The sequence below is a fragment of the Physeter macrocephalus genome, chromosome 21, assembly GCF_002837175.3.
Source record: "Physeter macrocephalus isolate SW-GA chromosome 21, ASM283717v5, whole genome shotgun sequence".
In the NCBI taxonomy this organism is placed as follows: Eukaryota; Metazoa; Chordata; class Mammalia; order Artiodactyla; family Physeteridae; genus Physeter; species Physeter macrocephalus.
In genome coordinates, this window is record NC_041234.1 from 109,364,383 (window position 1) to 109,387,206 (window position 22,824).

Consider the following 22,824-nt stretch of genomic DNA (forward strand, 5'->3'; position numbering starts at 1 on the left):
CCCCCGCCCGCCCGCCCGCCCGCGGAGACCCGCGCTCGCCACCCCGGGGGCCGCCGAGAGGTGCGGCTGGAACTCCCCGGCTCGGCCGCCGGCCTCCCGGGGCTCCGGCGCCGGCCGCTCGCCGGGCCGGCGCGGGCCGCGAGGGGAGTTGCCTGGGTGGGCTGCCCGCGCGCCGGCGGGCCGCTTCCCCCGCCTCTCCCCATCCGCTGCGGGCCGCCAACTCCATCAAAATAAAACCCCGAGGAAGGTTTTAAAAAATCAAAACAAAGACGAAAATATTCACTTAAAAATAACGAGCCTCCCCGAAAGGGAAATGTTTGAACATGTGATGAGCAACGTGTGAGCCTGTTACACCGCAGAGCCGCGCAGCTCCTCGCCCGCGGAGAATCGAGAGGGGAGGGTCGCCTCTTTCTTTCTATTGAACCAATTTTCAGGTTCCTAAAATTCTGCCAAAGGGGGGTCCCGAGCTGCTGGCGGGCGGAGGAGCGGGACGCGACGGCCCTTACCTGCTCTCTCCGTCTCCCTACACCCACACCCCCTAGGAGCTCGCCCGCTCCCTCGCTTACGCTCTCCTTCCAAAGAACTCTCGGGTCCCGGAGAGCCGCGATTCGGCACGGCGGCGCATTCTATATAAACGACAAGGTGTGGGCACGCGGGGGGCGGGGGCCGGCGAGGGCGGGGCCGGCACAAAGCCGCCGGCGGGCTGTAGTAAAAGGAGAGCTCGGCAGGGGCGCGCCGACGTCAGCCGCCGGGTGGCAAAACCCAGGCGAGCCCAGAGGAGTGCGGGCGAGCGTGTCAGCCTGGCGTCCCCCGGCCCCTCCGGGGCAGGCAGGGCCCGCGGACGCCGCCGGAGCGGACTCGCACTGCCGGCCGCCGAGATCGAAGCCCGGCGCCCCCCGTCCCCCCTCCCCGCTCCCGTTACCCCCCCCCAGATCCGGGCGCCCGCCTTCCCCGCAGAGCTGCCTGGGCCCGCACTGGTCGCCACCTACACTTTGGGGACTCCGCTGTTGGCAAGTGCCTGCACCGAGCGGTGGAATCTCAGTCCGGGAGTCGGCGACTCCTCGCCTCCGGCCAGCTGCCCAAGTTGAGACAGCCGGACTCTCCGTGAGAAGGGCGCGCTGGGATCTGGGTGTCAGTAGGGCAGAGAGTGAAACTGACCGCGGCGGCTGCCACCTCCCACCCCACCCCCACCCCCACCCCCTCACGCAGGCCCCTCCTCCTAGGGCTGGTCGCTCTGGCTGGCAAACTAGGCGCAGAGTGCCCACCACCCGGGATGGCCAACCCCAGACAAACGGAGTGAGGTGGGACTGGGGGCGAGTGCTGGAGAGGGATTAAGGGATCGACACGTCGCCTGGGGCACGCTAGTGACAAAACAGGGAACGTCCCTGAACATTTGAACTAAAAGGAAAACTGCTCAGAAATTGTACACGAGAGGGGCGGATGGGGAAGAAGAGAGAGCCTGGGAAAGGGAAGGGGGGACAGGGTGGCCCTGGGACATCCTGGGAAACCCTTTCCGCGATGGCCCTTTCCCGGCGCGCGGATACCCGGAAGCCCGGCGCTCTGTTGAGGGACTGGGGTCGCCGCTGTCAGGACTTGGTCCTCAGAGCGGTCCATTAATCAGACCATAGGCTCCAGCCTGGCGGTGGAGACGCGGCAGCGACTCCCATGAAGAAAATCCGTTTCCCCTTGTCCCACCCATCTCCACCCGCTCCTTAATTCGGTTTCGTTAATGGCATTAAACCAGGCGAAGAAATTATATAGATGGATTAGTCCTACTGAATCCCAGGCGGTGACTCAATTACAAGAGCCTGCTGTGGCTTTCAAGACCAGGAGAGTGGGCTGCCCCAGCCTCCAGCCTGGGTCTAAAGGTCGGCAACCCTCTGAATTCAATTTGCAGCCTCTGTCCTTGGTCTGGGAGGAACTCCAGGCCTATTTTTCTTGTAAATAATATCTAATAATCTGGAGGTTGATGACACAATGTGATTATCCAGCCCAAGTTTAGATCATTAGTATCAGTACTCTGGGAAAGAAAGAATTTCTCTTCAAATGACCGGAATTCAAAAGGGGTGGAAACTTGGGTGGGTTTAGAGGAAAGATGAAGGGGAAAAGGGGAAAGAGTCCTCAGTTTACACCCAATAATAATCAGTTACTATGGATTTAGCACCTACCCTGTGCCAGTGTGCTAAATGCTTTACATCATTATCTTATTTCATCTTCACAGCAGTCCTAGGAAGTGTTATTGCCATTTTACAAGTGAGGACACTGAGGCTCAGAGAGGTTAAGTAACTTGCCCAGAGGTCACACAGCTTGTAGTGGTGGAGCCTGGATAAAAAACTAGGAGAGCCAGGATAGGAAACCAGGTGGGTCTGTCTTTTCTGTGCTCTTCTATTAGAACACATGGTCTCTCAACACTCCTATCAGCCTGCTAAAAAGAGGAGGGAGGCACATTTTCACCGAACCTATCTGCCAATCTTGAACCCCTCAGTCATTTTAAACTCCCTTAACTCAGCACATTCAAACACACACACACACACACACACACACACACTCTCTCCTCTCTTCTGTACACATAACATTTGCTTTGTCTACATAACTCCAGTGAACAACAAGACCCTCTTTTGGGAAAAGGGTCAGTCTCTGTCTTGGGGGTTATTAAGCATGGTGTCCATCCTGAGTATCTCAGCTTTTCTGACACACTAAGATTTCCAGGGAAGTTTTCTGCACAGAGAAGACTCCCCCATCCCGCAAACCCTATCACCTCTGGCACCTCCGGCACAGGTGACTTCCAGCTGGAAGCCAGATATCAATCCTGTTCCTTGAAGGACAATAATAGTTAACATACGACTAAACCTAGGTTAGTTAATATGATTGAGGTGAGTTGAAGAGATGTCTGCTTGGGAGTATTAGTGGAGTCTGCCTGTCCATGAACGCAAAAAGTTAAAGTGTGTTTCTTCACCATAAACCACTCTGCCAAAGAAATAATCAGAAGATAAAGAAAGTAGACATTTCGTCCAAGAACAATATAGTGATGTGTGTTCATATGGGGGCAAATCAATGACGTCATAAAGGCATGCATGCCAGAGACCAAGGATCATGAATATTCAAGGACCAGGACAAGCAGTCTCCTCTAAACAGAGCTTCTGAAGACCCTGCTAGGGAGGTCACGGGCAGCCTCTTGCATGAAAGGCATGGAGGCCTTCCCTTTTTCCAAGCCCTGTGAGAATATGAACAAAATGTCGTTGGTACTGGCTCAGAAAAAGGCACGCTCCAGTGTTCAGCCCCTGAGCTCCTTGGTAATTCTGGATGACCAGCCACAGGGAGATCTGACATCTGAGTGAGGGTATTCAGAGGGTGGTCTTTTCCCCACCACCAAATGGACTCAGTCTGGAAGCATCTTAATGAAGCCCGGGCTTAGACTGTAGCACTTCTCTGCCCCTCCCACATTCTTCTGCCCCATCCCACTGGGGTGGAAGCTCCTTCACTGTCACTAGCAATTGGTGCTATCTGATCCCTTCACTTCTCCCTGCCTTGTCACTGTGGTAAAATGGTCCCTTCTGTCCTGTCTCGGCCCCTCCCATGAGACAGAACTCCATTCATCTGACACAACATGGGGCACAGTGATTACCCTGTAGAGTCAGGTGGTAACTCGGTCCTGGAATTAAGGCAATATTCTAAAACAAAAGGCTGCAGGGCCACGCCCCTAAAGAGGGCCTGCTTGTTTTCCGGAGGGAGGAGCTGAGCTTGAGTCTTTGGTAGAAAAGTGGAAAAGCTACTGAGAGTCTCGTCCTCTTGGCCCTATCGTCTCCCTGGTGTCTGTTTCATGCCAGTCCCCAAATGTCTCAAGACACCAGCCTCTGGATTCCAGGTTTGCACATCCTCCAGCAGCTCTGAGCAATGCTTCTGGGCAAGATACCACTCGGTTCCATTGTCTGCGTGGGAGGGTAAGGGTAGGGTGAGTGGGGCCGTGGAGGACAGATACGCTTCGGGCTTTTTCCTGGCAGGTTTGAACTGGCTGAGTGGAGAGCCATTGTCATCAGAAACCACCAAATTAGATGTTTCAGTGACAAGACTGCTTCTCACTGGACCAAATGTGTTTTTCATTTGTGAAAGCATTTCACAGCAGAAAGCTGGTTCAGAAGGAGGCAGCCTGGCAAAAGCTGCACTTCCAGCCAGGATACTTGAGATAAAGAAAGGCCCAAGGGGCCAAGATCTGGGAGTTGGAAGTCCCTTTAATTTTTAAGCTCACATCTCAGCACTTTGCACTTTGAGATCCAAATGCTAGAGCTCTGAAAGGACTCATTTCTGATGCAAACCCTACAGTGTTTATCTATGTCATGACTTAAGATTGCTTTCTAGCAGGATCATAGGTGAGTTGGTGGATTTCTGTGCCATAAGAGTTGGGTAAAATATAATAAGACCCTACTGTATAGCATAGGGAACTCTACTCAATACTCTGTAATGGCCTATATGGGAAAAGAATCTAAAAAAAAGAGTGGAAATATGTATGTGTATAACTGATTCACTTGATTGTACACCTGAAACTAACACAACATTGTAAATCAACTATACTCCAATAAAAAAAATTTTTTTTAAAGAGTTGGGTAAAATAATCTCCAAAGATGGACTGTGGCATGGCCATTGCAAGGTGGGCACTGACTCCTCCCCTTGATTCTGGGTGGCTTGTAACCGCTTCAGTGGTGGAAGTGATGCTCTATTCGTTTTAGGCTGGGTTAGAAAAGGCCATGCAGCTTCTGCCTGGCCCTCTTAGGACGTTTGCTCTGCGGAAAGCCAGCCGGCATGATGTCAGCTTACCCTCAGACCACCATGGTGGAGAACGTGACATCTAGGCTCTTCAGCTGACAGTGCTAGCTGAGCTCCCAGACGACAGCCAGCATTGATTGCCAGTCAAGCAACAGACCCATCTTGGACATCTGGCCCAGTCAAACCATCAAATGACTGCAGCTCCAGGTGACATCTGACCTCAAACTTGTGAAAGACGCCTCAGCGGAGAACTACTCAGTGGCACCCTTCTCAAACTCCTGACCCATAATGTTATGAGCAAAATTAAATGGATGCTTTTAGGTGCTACATTTTAGGGTAATAAGTCATGCAGAAATCGTAACTGGAATAGTGACCAACAATTTCTCCTAATCCTGTAAGCACATGCCACTCCACCCTCTAGAGGTTAATGTCCTCTTAAATCCAGGCTGGCCTTGTGACTTGTTCTTACCAAAAGAATGTGGCTGAAGTGATGCTGTGCCAGTTCCCGGCCAAACTTTGGGAGACTTGGCAGTTCCACTTTCTTTCTGGGGGAAGCCAACCACCACAGAAGAAGGCAGACACCTTGACACCCATGTTGTGAGGAAGCCCAGGCAGGCTATGCGGAGAGACCACGTGAAGAGCCGAGAAACCCAGCTCACGGCAGGAACCAGAGTCCAGAACATGACCGCAGTCAAGCCATCCAGCCAGCGCCCATCCATTCAGCTGCGAGGCTCCAGAATTCATGGAGTAGAAAAGAGCCAACTTTGCTGCGCCCTGTCCAAATTCCTGACCCACAGAACTGTGAGCAGAGCTGAGAGTAGGGAAAAGTTGTAAGACAGAGAGATGTCCACGATTTATCTGAAAACAGCTTAACACTAAGATCTTTCCAATCTATACCAATCATATACGTGATTTTTCTGCCTCCCTTGAACTTGAACATTTAGACCATTGTAATGCAATGTTGGCATGCCTGTCAGGAGTGAACATCTTTAAATGTTCTGTCACTTTCTTCTCTAGTGAAGGAGGAAACAATGAGCTAGAACTTGTTCAAGGATTCTCCCAAACAAGGAACATCACTAGGCAGCATCAGCTCCCCACCCAGAGTCCCTATCAGTCCACAGCCTTCAGAACCTCCCGTGTCAAGAGGAAGGGGTCATCAAAGGTGGCCTTTTCCTCGTGGCATGCTCCTGATGTTCTCTACATCTGAAACAGAGGCCCTAGCCATCGTCTCTCCCAGTAAATAACACCCAAAAGACTTTGGCCAAGGTAGGCCTCCAGGAGATTTTCCCATCCTGCTCTTCCCTCCATCCTAGTGGCTACGCTGCAACGCTAACAGGAAACATGTCAGGCAGAAAAATATTATTTCTTACAAAACTCTTGGCTATAGCGGTGAACTGTTAGCACACTCCCATTTGCCCTTACCTTGAATCCTCAATGAGACTGTAAACTCCAAGGCGACAAGGACTGGGTTAAACTCTCCTAAGACTAACTGCCCCCATGCCCACTCCACGGTTTACACAGTGCCTGGCACATCAAAGGCGCAGGAAATAGTCTCATCATTGTAACACCGTTTATTTAACCTACTGGCTTTCCTGCTCCGCACTAAATCGTTATGCAGATTATGCCATTTTATACTCACAGCAACCCTCTGAATTAGTGACTATTATTAGCTCCATTTTCCAGAGGAGAAAAGAAGCTCAGAGAGGTGAAGCAACTTCCCCAAGATTGTAGTGAACGGATACACCCAGGAGTGAGACTCAGGTAGGATCTCCTGTTTCCAAAGACCCTGCTCTTTCTACTCTGTGACACTGCATATTTTGTAAATGTTAGAAAATAATTAGTGGCTCTACAATTTCTCTTTATTTAAAAATAAAGCCAAGCAGGGACTTCCCTGGCGGCCCAGTGGTTAAGACTCCACACTTCCAATGCAGGGGGCGCAGGTTCAATCCCTGGTCAGGGAACTAAGATCCCACATGCCGCAGGGCGCGGGCAAAAAAAAAATTTTTTTTTTAAAAAAGCCAAGCATTAGAGCGAGAACAGAGATCTCAGGGCTGACTGGGCTTTCATTCGTTTTCTGTCCATACCCGCCCCCCACATGGTAGACGGGGAGGTGTGCCAGCGGGATTCCCCTTCCAGGAAGGGCTTCCTATCCAGCTGTCAGGGGCCTGTCACGGGGCAGCCTCTAGAGGTCAGCTCCTTCAGGGTCCGCCTCAGCTGCAGAACCCTGCCCTCACCGGAGGTCATGTCCTTCCTGGGGCGGCCCACATCCCAGTGAGCGAGGCCTGGCCATCTGCGGGTCAGTGCAGGCTCTCTGGCAGAGGGCACTCACGCCACGGCTCCCCACCTGATGGGCCGAGGCTTTGATGTGTCTGCATCGCAGTTCAACTTCTCCCTCTACGGGATCCCACCTCCTCCGTCTTCCTTTTACAGGTGTTGATCCCTAATGAGCATCTTCCAGCACAAACTCCATCTGCTTTCAGAGATCCCAGCCTGTGACTCCTCCCTCTTTCTCTCCAACACTGTCTGACTGCCCAGGCTTTTGGTAAAGAGAGATTCTGAGAATCTTCCTCTTCTTCTGGTGATTTAAGTGACCATCACTGTGTTGCTAGTGCCTTTTGCCTCCAAGTTGCTCGGAACCCTCTTTGGAACGTCAGGGTTTGGGGCTTGGATTTATACCTGCCCACAGAGCCCGGATACCCAGCTGCTACTGTCTATAACAGTTACATTTTAGGAAAAGAGGAATAACTTGCAGATGGTCAAGAAATTCCAAGCTGGGTTTCTAATGATGTGATGAGACACTTGTACCTGCACTCTCCTTACCTAGAAACTGTAACCCAGTTGGTGTGATTTTACCTGGCACAGAATGGATTTGCACCTGGCACATAGCTGGGGTGACGGTAACCATCACACTGTTGTCGGTAGAGCTGTACCTGCCGGTCTGAGGCTGTGTTCTTTTCTAAGGGACTCGCCATACTCGGTTTCCCACTCCTGCAATTCTTTATTCTCTTCCGTTCCACTTCTGCCAGGGCAGCCTCCAGTGGTATTCTCCTTTCCATGTTCTCATCCCCTCTCCCACTACCGGGGTCTAGCATGACTGTTCCCTATTACTTTTTTCTCCATATTTATTCACTCTGTTACATAAAGCCTCCTTTTTCCCTATTATCACCCAGCCTGAAAGGTCAGGACTTACTGTGGTCTGCTTGTGGAGAGAGTATCTCAGATCAGTGATAGGAGATCTGCCTCGCTGCCACTCAGCCAGCAAAAGAGGAGCGCCTCTGAGGGTCCCCACTTACTACGGAAGGAAAGAAGCAACAGCATCATTTTTCTTCTCCATAGGCAAGCACTAGAAGCACTGTCAAGGCAGCAAGACTAATGACCAAAAAGAGGAGAGGCAGTTAATAGATGGTGCTTTATATAAATTGTCATTTCATACTTCTAACTGTCCTAAAAGTTAGATATTGTCACCCTTCATTTACAAATAATGAAAAAGGCTGAGAAAGAGCAATTTACCTGCCCGGGTAGCGGATATAGCAGTAGAGGGATTTGAACGTAGGTCTTCCCGTTGCAAAAACCTATGCAGTTTGCACTGCCAGATGCTGACATAGTCAAGAAGGTCACCTACCACTCTTGGCACTGGGCCACAGGATTCTGGAAGAATCCATGACCAGTGAGTGAGTGATGCTGTGGCTTTGGTGTTAGTGGAGAGGACGTCTCTGAGAGCCACGTCAAAGCATGCGCTCGGGAGAGCTACACACTGGGGCCAAAGGCAGAAGCCTCTCCAGAGGCCACTCTGCCACAGCCACAGTCCTACCCTGCTCCTCTTTGGTCTTCCTGGGTAACCAGCTCAGGTACCACTGCCAAGGCCAGGAGCCAGGTTACCCAGAAGGCCCTCCGTTGTGTGGTTCCAGCTTAGAGTTTGCCACTGAGAGAAACAGACCTGGGAAGGTGGGAATGAAGCAGAAGTCACTGTTCTCGGGACACTGCGACATTCAGACAGTGTGACTTCACACATCTCTCTATGAGCTTCCACTTCCAGGTCACCTTTTCCAGCGAGACCTTGGTGACTTCTCAGAACTCCAGTGAGGTCTGGCTTCCCCACCCCCTCCAATGCTTCAAGTTGGAGTCATTATGTAACAGGGAAGAGCTAAATCGGACTCCATGTTGGATCTGTTTCTTTGACTTGAACCTTTGCTTTTCGTTGCTCTTGTTATTATAATCACACATAACGGCCTGCCTCAGGGAGCCCTGCCCCTCTGCCTGAATGCTGAACTAAACTGCCTCTGTGCAGCTCACAGGGAGAGGATCTGACCCTGCCCACCTGTGGATGGCTGAAATTAACACACCGCCTCTGTGGATGGCTGAAATTAACACACCCCCTCACAGAGGCTGGTCATCCCAGGAAATGGTTTGCAAGACTGATGGCCCTTTTTACTTTACTTCCTCACCACCTCTCCCTCTCTATTTTGCCTTTTTACTTACTTTACTTCCCTCTCTGAATCTATAAAAGAAACTGGCATCCAGACCCTGATAAGATGGTTATTTTGAGACATTAGTCTGCCATCTTCTCCGTCTGCCGGCTTTCCGAATAAAGTCGTCTTTCTTGCCTCAACACCTCGTCTCCGATTTACTGGCCTGTCGTGCGGTGAGCAGAGCGAGCTTGGACTCGGTAACAATTAGAGACATTTGATCCTCTGGCATAAACCTTACGGACCTTCACTCTCCTAGCTACTCCCACTTTTTATAAATATATACATAGATATGGTTAGATAGATAGATAGACAGACCTCTTTTTACTGCAATATTTCAGTAGTTCTGTTTTCACGACTGTGCCCAAACTGATATAGGTTCCACCCTGAGCCTCATCACCAGCACTGTGTTATTAAAGAGCGACTCCCTGGAAGTAATGTAACTAAGGTCCAGTCACCTAAAAGCCTTTCTTCTTTCTCTTTAGAAACCACAGAAGATTCTGGGAAGATGGTGACCTAAGCATGGGTTGTTTCCATTCTCAACTCCAGGCTGCCTGCCTCTCCTCAGCCAAAAAGCTACTGAGGTCTGCGGAGAAGACTCGGATGTGAGCGAAGCCCTAGGCATTGTGGGAGTCTCAGCAGAAAGAAGTGTTGTCGTGCCTTCTCCCTTGAGAGCTGAGCAAAGATGGGGATGCAGCACCAGAAAGGCCCGGCCCAAGGAGACCAGGAGATCGGGAAACAGTATCAGACCTGTATTGCCCGTCTCCTAGGCCTCCTACCGGCCAAGAAAGAATGAAGTAAAGGAGCAGAGAGGCACTCTGCCTGGAGACCTGGGAAGAGGGCGGCTTCCTTCAAGTACTTAGTTTCCCACCACTTGAGGGCCTCCTAGCCTCTGCGGAGCTCTCAGAGACCCCTTCCACCATGAGCTGACCGCTATGGGCCAACAACAAAATCTTCTTTATAGGGCTTCCCTGGTGGCACAGTGGTTGAGAATCTGCCTGCTAATGCAGGGGACACGGGTTCAAGCCCTGGTCTGGGAGGATCCCACATGCCGCGGAGCAGCTGGGCCCGTGAGCCGCAACTACTGAGCCTGCGCGTCTGGAGCCTGTGCTCCGCAACAAGAGAGGCCGCGATGGTGAGAGGCCCGCGCACTGCGATGAAGAGTGGCCCCCGCTTGCCACAACTGGAGAAAGCCCTCGCACAGAAACGAAGACCCAACACGGCAAAAATAAATTAATTAATTAATAAAACTCCAACCCCCAACATCAAAAAAAAATCCCTTATAACCATCTCTGTGCATCCAGCACCCAGTGGAAAGTCGATGAAGCAATGCATGTCTAAAGAAATAAACTGATTGGGAGATAACAAATGCCAACTTGAACAACCACAACAGCTATAACAACAAGATAGGAAACAGAGTCACAGATATAGAGAACAAACTTACGGTTACCAAGGGGGGAAGAGGGGGTAGGGTGAGTTGGGAGATTGGGATTGACATATATACACTACTATGTATAAAATAAATAACTAATGAGAACCTACTGTATAGCACAGGGAACTCTACTCAATGCTCTGTGGTGACCTAAATGGGAAGAAAATCTTAAAAAGAGTGGATATGTGTATACGTATAACTGACTCACTTTGCTGCACAGCAGAAACTAACACAGCATTGTAAAGCAACTATACTCCAAAAAAAATTAATTTTTTAAAAAAAGGCGCTTACACAGAGATTCAAGTGCAGCCTAAAAAGAGGCTTTCTGGAACTACAAAATGTGATTCCCCAACTATACAGTTCAGTAGATGAATTGAAGGAAAGGATGATCACTGCTGAGACCCAAAATAGTGACCTGGAAGAGAAAGTAAAGGAAGCATCGCAGAGCACAAAGTCGAAAATACTAAGACAGGGAATCATGAAGGAAAATGTAAGAGACTTGTAGATCCTGAAGAATAAGAGGTCTTCTAGAAGAAGAGGGAAGAGACAGAGGAAAGGCAGTAATATTTTTAAAAGATAATACGGAAGAGATTTGCTGAGCATAACAGCTATAAGATTTAAATAATTTAAAAGATGCAAAGAATAACTGTTTGGAAATTAAGAAATATACCACTAGAACACCACTGGATCAAAAGTGAAATTGCAAACTATCTAGAAAGCAATTTAAAAGAACACTTTACTCTAAAACCTACTTGGGGCTTCCCTAGTGGCGCAGTGGTTAAGAATCCGCCTGCCAATGCAGGGGACATGGGTTCAAGCCCTGGTCCGGGAAGATCCCACATGCCACGGAGCAACTAAGCCAAGCCCGTGCTCCACAACTACAGAGCCTGTGCTCTAGAGCCCATGCACCACAACTACTGAGCCCGCGTGCATAGAGCCCATGCTCTGCAACAAGAGAAGCCACTGCAATGAGAAGCCCACGCACCATAACGAAGAGTAGCCCCCGCTCGCCACAACTAGAGAAAGCCCGTGCGCAGCAACGAAGACCCAATGCAGCCAAAACTAAATAATAATAAAAAAATAAAACCTACTTGGCACAGTAAACACCTTTCTCAGAAAAAAAATTATACTCTTAAATGTCTTCAGTATTAATGAACAAAGATAAAAGAACTTAGTATTCATCTTAAGATATGTGGGAGGGCTCCCCTGGTGGCGCCGTGGTTGAGAGTCCGCCTGCTGATGCAGGGGACACGGGTTCGTGCCCCGGTCTGGGAAGATCCCACATGCCGCGGAGCGGCTGGGCCCGTGAGGTGGGAAAGAACCAGAAAACTAAAAAGAACTAGGAAAAGGCTTTAACAACAAAAAAGATGGAATTAATGAGATAGTCAAAACTTGTTCTTTGAAAAGACATATAAAACAGATCACCTTCTTGCAAGTTTCATTAAGGAAAAAGGGAGAATAAATATTGACAACACTGGAAATGGAAAAGTATAAATAAAAGATTTAAATAATTATAAAATGACACTACATTAAACTCTACCGCAGCAAATCTGAAAATTTAGAAAAAAGGGATGATTTTTCAGAAACCAAAATTAACCCAACAAGAAGTGTTGAATAGGTCAATTATCAAAAAAGAGATTGAAAAAGTGAATAAGTATCTACCACTGAAAAAGTCATCATAACAGAGTGGTTCAGCTGTTTTAATTCAACTTTTTTTAAAAACAAGTAATTTTAATATTATTTAAACTACTTCAGGCCATAAAATAGAAGGAAAGCTCTTTAATTATTTTTCTTCCCCAGCTTTATTGAGATATAATTGACACATAACATTGTGTAAGTTTTTTTGTTTGTTTTTTGGGTGTTTTTTTTTTTTTTTTTTTTTTTTTTTTGGCCGTTTGGCTTGTGGGATCTTTGTTCCAATTGACACATAACATTGTGTAAGTTTTTTTGTTTGTTTTTTGGGTGTTTTTTTTTTTTTTTTTTTTTTTTTGGCCGTTTGGCTTGTGGGATCTTAGTTCCCTGACCAGGGATTGAACCTGGGCCCTCAGCAGTGAAAGCACTGAGTCCTAACCACTGGACTGCCAGGGAACTCCCCAACATTATGTAAGTTTAAGATGTACAATGTTATGATTTGATACACATATATTCTGAAATGTTTACCCAAATAAGGTTAGTTAACCCAGCTTTCACCTCACATAATTACTATTTTATTGTTGTTGCTGTTGTCATAGTAAGAACATTAAAACTCTAGTCTCATAGAAACTTTAAAATATTCAGTACCTTATTGTTAACTATAGTCTCCACATGCTGTAATTAGATCCCTGGAACTTCTTCATCTTATAACTGAAGCTTTGTACTCTTTGACCAACATCTAACCATTTCCATCAACCCTCAGCCCCTGGCAACCACCATTCTTCTGTTTCTATGAGTTCAATGTTTTTAGATTCCATATACAAGTGAGATCACATAGTATTTGTCTTTCTCTACCTGACTTATTTCACTTAGCGTAATGCCATCAAGGTTCTTCCATGTTGTCACAAATGGCAGGATTTCCTTCTTTTTCATGGCTGAATAATATTCCATTATGTATATATACCACATCTTCTTTATCCATTCCTCCATCACTGAACACCTGGGTTGTTTCCATGTCTTGCCTATTGTGAATAATGCTGCAATGAATATGGGGATGCAGATATCACTTCAAGACAGTAATTTCATCTCCTTCAGATATATACCCAGAAGTCAAATTGCTGGATCATATGGTAGTTCGATTTTTAATTTTTTGAGGAGCTTCCATACTGTTTTCTACAGTGGCTATACCAATTTACATTTCTGTTAACAGTGAACCAGAGTTCCCTCTTCTCTACATCCTCACCAGCATTGGTTATCTCTTGTCTTTTTGACGATAGCCATTCACACAAATGTGAAGTGATATCTCATTTTGGTTTTGATTTGCATTTCCCTGATGATTAGTGACATTGAGTACCTTCTCATGTATCTGTTGGCCATTTGTATGTCTTCTTTGAAAAAATGTCCATTCAGGTGCTTTGCCTATTTTTTAACTGAATTGTTTGGGTGTTTTTGCTATTGAGTTGTGAGTTTTTTATAGATTTTGTATATTAATCACTTATCAGATATATGGTTTGGAAATACTTTCTTCCATCCTGTAGGTTGCCTTTTCATTTCGTTGATTGTTTCTTTTTCTGTGCAGAAGCTTTTTGGTTTAATGTGGTTCCACTTGTTAATTTTTGCTTTTGTTGCCTATGTTTTTGGTGTCATATCCAAACAATCATTGTCATGACCAAGGTCTAGGAGCTTTTTCAAATTCTACAGTTTCAGGTCTTACAATTAAGTCCTTAATCCATTGCAAGTTAATATTTGCGAGTGGTGTAAGACAGAAGTCCAATTTCATTCTTTTGTATATGGGTATCCAGTTTTCCCAACAGCATTTATTGAAGAGACTATCCATTCTCCATTGAGTATTCTTGTCTCTCTAGTGGACTCTCGAGTCTGTTTCATTGAGCTATGTGTCTGGTTTTATCTCAATACCTTACTGTTTTGCTTACTATAGCTTTGTAATATAGTTTGAAATCAGGACGAGTGAGGCCTCCATCTTTCTTCTTTCTCAAGATTGCTTTGCCTATTCAGGGTCTTTTGTGGTTCCACATGAATTTCAGGACTGTTTTCTCTATTTCTGTGAAAAGTGCCATTGGAATTTCGATAGGGATAGCAATGAATCTATAGGTGGCTTTGGGTAGTGTGGACGTTTTAGTAATATTAAATCCTCTGGTCCGTGAACATAGGATATCTTTCTATTTGTGTCTTTTTCAGTTTCTTTCATCAATATCTTTTAGCTTTTGGTATATAGATTTTTGGTTAAATTTATTACTAAGTATTTTATTGTTTTTGATGCACGGTAGTGGAGACCAGTGTTGGGAGAAAGGCTGGAGGTGTACAAGTGCACAGATGCTGGGTCTAGCTGCAGGTGAGCCTAGTGGTGCCAGTGACAGGAGACAGGGCCAGATCCAGGCCCACAAGCAACTGCAGAGGCCCTGGTTATCAGTGTGCACTTCCACAGCTATAGGATGTTGCCACGGATGCACACATGCCAATGAAGCCTGGTGATGGGTGTCAGGCCCGCAGTGTGCAAGTGCACAGCTGGAGGGTCTAGCCCTGAGAGCACACACAGTGGTGTGGGTCAGCTGTGGGGGTTCTAGGTTTGCGCCTTGCACTCCTGCAGCCACAGAGGCCTGGGCTGGCTGCCTGTGCAAATTCAGGGCTCGGGTGGGAGCAGGGTGAAGGGAGTGGGGAGGGACTCGGACGGCTAATGTCAGTAGAGGCAAATAGCTGTGGGGCAAAAGCCCAGTGAAATCTGTAGGGGGTTTATGGCGGGTGTGTTGGCCACTGGTTTCTTCGGTGGAGAAAGCTGGGGTCATCTACAGAGCAGGTCAATGGGAACCCCCTTAATTCTTTTTTAGGAAGCCAATCTAAATTTAATATTCAAATCTACAAAGGAGGCAACCAAAAAGAAATCCACAAACACTCACTTTTAAAATGTAGATGCTGGGGACTTCCCTGGTGGTCCAGTGGTAGAGAATCTGCCTTCCAATGCAGGGGATGTGGGTTCGATCCCTGATTGGGGAAGATCCCACATGCTGCGAGGCAACTAAGCCTGCGAACCACAGTTATTAAGCTCGCATGCCACAAACTACAGAGCCCACGTGCTCTGGAGCCTGCGCGCCACAACTAGAGAGAAACCTAAGCAGACCGCACACCGTAACAAAAAGATCCTACATGCCTCAACAAAGATCCTGTGTGCCCCAACTAAGACCTGACGCAGCCAAAAAAAGAAAAAAAAAAGAAAGGAAAATAAATAAATACTTTAAAAAATGTAGATGCTGAAATTTTGAATGCAACATTAGCAAATACAATCCAACAATCTTTCAACAAAGCAAAATTATAGCTACATAGGACCATAATTCTTCACCCTTCCTTGTGTCCAAGAATTTTTACATGTGATTTTGGAGTTCCTGCCATCAACATGGTATACCTTTCCCTGCCCCTTAACTTTGGCATCAGTCAAATGCCTTTGGGTGAATAAAATGAAGTAGAAGGGTACCACTCCCCGGGGTTAGCCTCAAGAGGCCTTGTGCATTGCCGCCTCCCTTCTTGTGCTTCTGCCTGCTTGCCCCACAAGGAGGATAAGAGTCACCTGGGGCAAAGCTGCTCCCACCACCACAACCTGCAGCAAAGCAGCCCCATCAGACCAACAGACTTACAGCAACGAGCAGAGCCACTCAGCTGAGCCCAGACTAGACCAACCAGACCCCAACTAACCTGAAGAAAACATGAGCAGTAAGAAATGATTGCTGGTTTTGAAGCCACTGCAGTTTGGGCTGGTTTGTTTCACAGGAATTACTGACATATAGGATTACATTTGGAAATGCAAAGGAGGTTCAGTATCAGCAAATCTATCAACATAATTCATTACATCAGCAAATTAAAGAGGAAAACTATATGAATAATGATATTAAGAAAGGCTTAAAAGTCAACTGATAAAATTCAGCTGCTCTCCTAACACATTTCTAAGTTAAATAGGATTAGAAGGAAATTTCTTAAAATAATACAGATTGTTTACCCAAAATGGATGCCAAATATTATCCCAAATGGCAAAACACTGACCTATTTGAATAAAATTCAGAAGTAGACAAGCATGCCTCTTACCCCCATTATTATTCAACATTGCCTTGGAGATTCTAGCTTATAAAAAAGGCAGAAAAAAAAGAGAGAAAGAACTAACAAATATCAGAAAAGGCATCTATTTCTTCGTCTGCTAGTGGTATATTTGTACAGCTACCCAAACAAAACACTCTAATAAAATCTGTGAGACTTATTGAGAGAATCTGGTATGGTAAAGCATACAAGGTTACTATACAAAACAAATAGTGTTTCTCTATTCAAGCAATCAACACCAAGAAATGAAAATGGGAAAAATGATGTTCATAATAATGAAAAAAACCTATATAACAAAAAAAGTATCAGGCCAGTATGAAGAATTACAATAGCTTACTGAAGGACATAAAATCTGGGAAAAGGGAATGAATTAAAGAATCATAAGACTTTATGTCATAAAATGTCAATTCTCCCAAAACCAATACCCTTTTTAAAATGCCAAGTTAAATTCCCAACATGATTTTTCAAGGAAAAAAGAGGGAATTTATTCTTACAGATGGTCCCCCATTTATGATGCCTCGACTTACGAGTTTTCGATTTTACAATGGTGCAAAACCAATATATACTCGGTAGACAGAGAAAGACAAATATCATATGATATCGCATATAGGCGGAATCTAAAAAACATTATACAAATGAACTTATTTACATAACAGAAAGAGACTCACAGACTTAGAGAACAAACTTATAGTAACCAGAGGGGAGGGGTGGGGTGGAGGGATAGATTGGGAGTTTGGGATTGACATGTACACACTGCTATATTTAAAATAAAGTGTCTTTCCATGAAAAAAATAGTGATTTTGCTTATGAATTTTGATAATATGAATATGAATATGTTGTATATCTGTGAACCTTTATATTAAATAAGTGTTTGCATTTATATAAAGATATAGATATAGATATAAAGAAACCCTACTTCGAATTTTGAATTTTGACCTCTTCCCGGGCTAGTGATATGCGGTCAGATACTCTCTCGTGACGCCGGGCAGCGGCAGCCACGGCAGCTCCCCGTCAGCCACGCGATCACCCGATACCCTTACAGTCATTCCGTACCCAGACAACCATTCTGTTTTCCGCTTTCAGGACAGTATTCAATAAATTACAGGAGCTATTCCACACTTTATTTTAAAATATGCTTTGCGTTAGAGGATTCTGCCCCACTGCAGGCTAATGTAAGTGTTCTGAGCACGTTTAAGGTAGGCTAGGCTACGATGCTCTGTAGGTTAGGTGTATTGAATGCATTTTTGACTTAGGATATTTTCAACTTATGATGGATTTATGAAGAAGTAACCTCATCATAAGATCAGGAAGATCTGTATACATAATCTTAATACTTAGATGGAAGAATAAAAACCTTAGAATAGCCATGAAAAATAAGAATAATGAGAGAGAAATATCTTAACCAGATATCAGATATACCCTAACGTCACCATAACCAAGTCAAAACATGGTAGTGGCATGGGAATAATAGGCAATTAGATCAGAGGAATGAAATAGAGAATGCAGAATTAAGTCCCATATATAAGCAGTTAATACATGGCAAAAGTATTATTTCACTTTAGTGGGAAAAAGATGGATTGTTAATGAACAGTAAGGATGCAACTGGCTACTAATTCGGAAGAGTAAAAAATTGGACCTCTATTTTACGCCCCAAATCAGTAGTTTCTGGGTAAAGACACATTTTAATACAAAAACAGTAAAAGTCCTGCAAGAAAATCTAGGAGAATACACACGCAACCTAGGAGTGGGAAAACCCTCTTAACCAATCTTTAGAACCCAGAAGTTATAAAAGAAATTTAACTGTTTACATTTTTTCAAAATTTTGCCACAAGGCCCAATCATTAAAATCAATAAAACAAGAAATTGGAAACAGAGCTGCACACAGGGAGTAGACGGAGGGGCTTACAGCAATAATATAGGAGGAGGTCTTAGAAACTGACAAGGAAAAACAACCCATTCAAAAAATAGGGAAAGGATATGAAGAGCCACTAAGAAGCAAATCCAAATGGCCAAAAATTTTTTCAACAGATACTCAGACTCATGAACAGCCAGAGAAACTCAAGTTAAAATAACAATGAGATGACCTTTTTCATAGGACTGTTAAAACTTAAAAAGAGCAGGAAAGTCAACTGTTGGTGGGATTGCAGGAAAAGGTGTACACCCATACAGTACTGGTGGAACTGTGCCTTTGTTACATGCTTTTTAGAAAGCAACATGGCAACATTTAATGAAATTTAAAACAACATGTATATACTCTTCAACTTAGCTATTTCATTCCTGGGAATCTGTCCCAGAGTAAGAAAAAAAAAGTGCAGGTAAGGGTATACATACAAAGGTGTTTATTGCAATGTTGCTTTTTAGTGACCAAAAAAAAAAAAAAAAAAAAAAATGGAAGCAAAATGAATGTCCACTAAAAGTCGAATGGATAGAGAAATTGTTCTCCATCACAAAATTCTGTGCAACCATTAAAAAGAATGAAACCAATCAACTGCAGTTGACTTGTAGGTTTTGTTGAATGAGAATAATAGTAATAATGCTAATAGCAAACACTCACATATAGCGCTATTTTAAGTGCTTTATGTATTTTAACTCAATGAATCCTCATAATAAACCTGTGAGATAAGTACTATCATCATCCTCATTTTCCAAATGAGGAAACTGAAGCCCAGAGAACCTCAAGTCACACAGCTAGTAAATGGTAAGAAGAATAAGATCCAGAAATGTTTAAGTAACATGACATAATTTTTGTAAAATAATCTATAACAAAAAAGATATATTCATGTGTCTATGTGTACATATGCATGTTTTATACAATTATATGAGAAAAGAAATATGGAAGGATACATACGAGGCTAGCAATGTGAGTTATATATTTTTACATAATTATATATTATTTTTACATAATTACATATTATATATGTGTTTAAGTAAATTACAGATAATTAAAGAGCCACAGCGTTTCAATAATGGACGATTCTCGAGGAGCTGCAGTTGCTACGCCAGGTGAGGCACAGAAGGGAAGTCTGCCCCGAGTGAAGCCCCTGCAGATCTCCATCACCCAATGTCTCCTGCCCCGCCTCTGCATCCCCTGGCACTATGCTCATCCCTCCCTTATGGCAGAACTACTGTATTTAGAAATGCCAGGTGCTTTCCCATCCTACCTGAGCCAAGAGACTTCCTGGAATCCAGTCATCATTGTGCTCTGAGATTTCCCAACCACAGAAGGCTTCTCAGATCCCTTTCTGGTGCATAAATCTCAGATTTCGGGCATAGAGACAGAGAGGATCTGCCTCACATTCACCTTTCGTAGGGAAAATAAAGCTTTGTCTTGGGACGGTTTCTATCCTCGCCTCATCTACTGCAAGGTGATTTAAACTTTATGATTCCACTGACACTGCACACTCAGGCCTAAGGTGTTTACACAGATAAATGGACAGAGATCCCTTCTCCCAAGGAGCGTGGGTTCTTGAGGAAGGATATATCTTTTATATTAGGCACTCAGTGGATGTTTGTTGAGTGAGAGAAATGATGATGTACAGGAATAATTCAAATAAAAGGTAAAGAGTGAAGTATTAAATTACGATCTATAAACAAAATGCTTTGGGAGTGGAGAAGCATGAACGCTTTGAGAAACGGCTTCATAAAGAGATGACATTTGAGCTAGATGTAGTGTTTCTGAAAGCATGGCAGCATCAGACCCTCTGAGGCACAGGAGAACTCCAGACCTGCTGAATCAGAATCTCCAGAAGTGAGTCTCAGGAGTTGGTATTTTAAAGAAGCCCTCAGAGTCCTTCTTACGCACACTGAAGTCTAGACCACGAGAAATGGGGCAGATTTGGGTGCGCAGAAAGGTAAGGAAGGACACAGCAGTCAAAGGCGTTAGCAAAGTGCCCAGGCATGGAAGCAAAATGGAAAGACGAGGAATGAGATTGAGAAGGTGGGTTCGGGCTAGAACATGGAGGGCCTGGGGAATGCCAAATGAAGTATGAACTTTTTCCTGAAGGCAACAGAGAATCATTAAGAGATGTGGGACAAAGAAACAAACGAACAAAGACAGGAGGACCTTGACTTTCACAATGCCTCCCAAATCTGACCATGCTTCAGAATTATCAGGATGGCTTGCTAAAAGTCCAGGTTCTGGGGCTCCATTCCCAGACCTTCCGAATCTGAATTTCCAGGGATGTGGCCCAGAAACTATATTTTTCAACAATCTTTCCAGGTGATTCCTGGGCAGCCGGCCTGGCATTGGTTCATGAAATGGAGTATGGGAAGCATCGCTTTACTGAAAAATGCATTCCTGAAAAGTTGTTCGTTCATGGAGATTTTCTTAGCGGAGTCATTTGTTCAAAGTACTAGACAAGTGTGCTATTTAGAAGCAACATCCAGCAAATCGCCTTATCTAGAGTGTTTCAATAAAACGAATACACAGTTTGAATGCAAAACCCCTGACAACTTTCAAGAAAATGTGACAACACGTTTGGGTGGTAAGACCAGCGCCTGGTATTAATGGTGCCATATGGTCGCACAAATGCAACATGGGGAAAATAATTCAAAACATTCTAGCTTCATCTAGCTTTGCAACAACATGAATGAACCTTAAAGTATTATTGGAAAGGAGAAAGCACTAGTAGGATGTGGTGTCAATAGAACCACGGCTTCAAAATGGAAATAGCCACCACGTGTATCCATTTTGAGGTCACAGGGAAAGCTGAGGCAACACTCTAGGTACAGACCAGGTCGTCACTCAACCCAGCTTATGCTCCTATAAGGAGGATTAGACAAGATGACTTCCAACATTTTTCCTCCAGGTTTAAGTTTTGTTTTGTTTTTTTGTTTTTTTTTTTGGCCTGTGTGGCTTGTGGGATTCTAGTTCCCCGACCAGGGACTGACCCCGGGCCCTCGGCAGTGAGAGCACGGAGTCCTAACCACTGGGCCGCCAGGGAATTCCCTAGGTTTAAGATTTTAAGTTTATGGTATTTAGACACTCTTCTACCCCAAAGATGGGTGAAAGGAAAAAAAAAAAAGTAGGGATATAACGTTCAACTATCAGTCAGTAATCCATTCTCCTACAAAATGCACACAGATGATTCTGAGTCTAAAGATGTGTTTCCTCCAGCCATGTAATATTTTAAGATTGTAGTTTTCATTTAAAGTAAGCATATCTGTCACTAAAGTGTCTCTTCGTTTTCATGAAAACACCTTGGTTTGGCAAGCTGGAATGCTGGCATAGTACTTTGCATAGCGAACGCTCAAAAGCTAACCTTAAAAGCAAGAAATTGTTAGCGTTTAACCTTCCCACAGCCAAGGCAGCTTCTTTTTCTCTCAGAGGGCTCCTAACCTCTCCCCCAGAACTTTCCAGCTCCCCTTCAATTCCAATTCCTTCCCCAAGGCCCATTGCTATAAACGGACTAGAAATCAGAGATGAGTCCCGACAGGGGTATTGCAGGGAGGAAAGGGAATCCAAGCAAGTCTTTTGTGCACCTGGGGTGGGTTCCCTCTGTCCCAGGGCCTGCCTGAACTACAGGAATCTCTGCTCTAGGCAGCTGTGTCACTCTCTGTCACTGTACAGCAGAAAAGGCAAACACAGATAACCAGTGCCCTGAGCCAAGTTCAAATTCTCAGCGTTAGTAACAGGAGAGGAAGGACAAGGCACCTAAAAAAAAAAAGGCAACTCTAAGTAGAGATGTTAAGAAAGGGTTAAATTTAACATCCGAGGTGCTTTCCTGCTGGCTAATATTTTGGCTTCTGGGCAGGAGGGTGCAAGGAAAGGAAATAATTGACAAACATTACAGTGTGTTGGGAGCGTGGACTCAGACTTTTATTCCTAAGCTACGTCCTGCCCTGACATTTGCCTCCCTGACCCAGGCTGAGGAAACCTGGGCTGGGGTTACCCAAGAGGATCACAGTTCCAGTAGCATTTCCGCCAAGGAGTTTGGTTTCACCTACCTTAGAAGTGGAGATGCAATGGGCCCGGTGGTGAGGAACAAGCGATATTCCACCATGGACCAAACTCTTAAAGGGACCTGTTGTTATTAGTGCCGAAGGTCACGCGCTCCGGGGGGGAGGAAGCTTCTCGGTCATATCATCACCATGCGTGTCTGAGATTTGCAAGAGTCTGCATCTGAGCCAAAGCGCCCCCAGCTCCCTAAGCCCCTCGTGGTTTCAAGGGCTCCGGGCAAGACAAGCAAATAGTCCAAAGTGATGGCAGGGGTCAGTGGACCCCGTGCGGTGCATATCAGACTGTTCTGAGGAGTAGTAAGTCACAGGGTCTATACTGCAGCTATTTTTAGTGAAACCAAATTCCTTCCCCAAGTTCTCTTGCTTCCAACTTGTTCTAAGTGTAGGAGACCAGCTGTGGTCAGATCATCTTACTGGACCAAGGCTCTGTCAAGGCAAAGGAAACAAACCAGGGAGGTGGAGCTAAGAGCTGGC

The 22,824-nt window shown here is 45.3% G+C and overlaps 1 protein-coding gene across 8 annotated transcripts in view; it reads right to left on the bottom strand.

Annotated features, from left to right (window-relative positions):
• The window catches only part of FGF13 (fibroblast growth factor 13), a 543,918-nt gene extending 521,299 nt beyond the window's left edge, over nucleotides 1-22,619 (bottom strand). For 4 of the 8 annotated variants that reach the window (XM_028482272.2, XM_028482263.2, XM_028482274.2 and 1 more), the window contains exon 1: nucleotides 22,339-22,619. The gene's annotated coding sequence lies outside the window, so the exon portion shown is untranslated. Of the gene's footprint in view, nucleotides 1-506; nucleotides 638-989; nucleotides 1,141-13,146; nucleotides 13,314-22,338 lie in introns of those variants that run through there. The other 4 variants (XM_055081566.1, XM_024128202.3, XM_028482264.2 and 1 more) reach the window with 4 other exon arrangements.
• Between the last annotated feature and the right edge of the window lie 205 nt (nucleotides 22,620-22,824).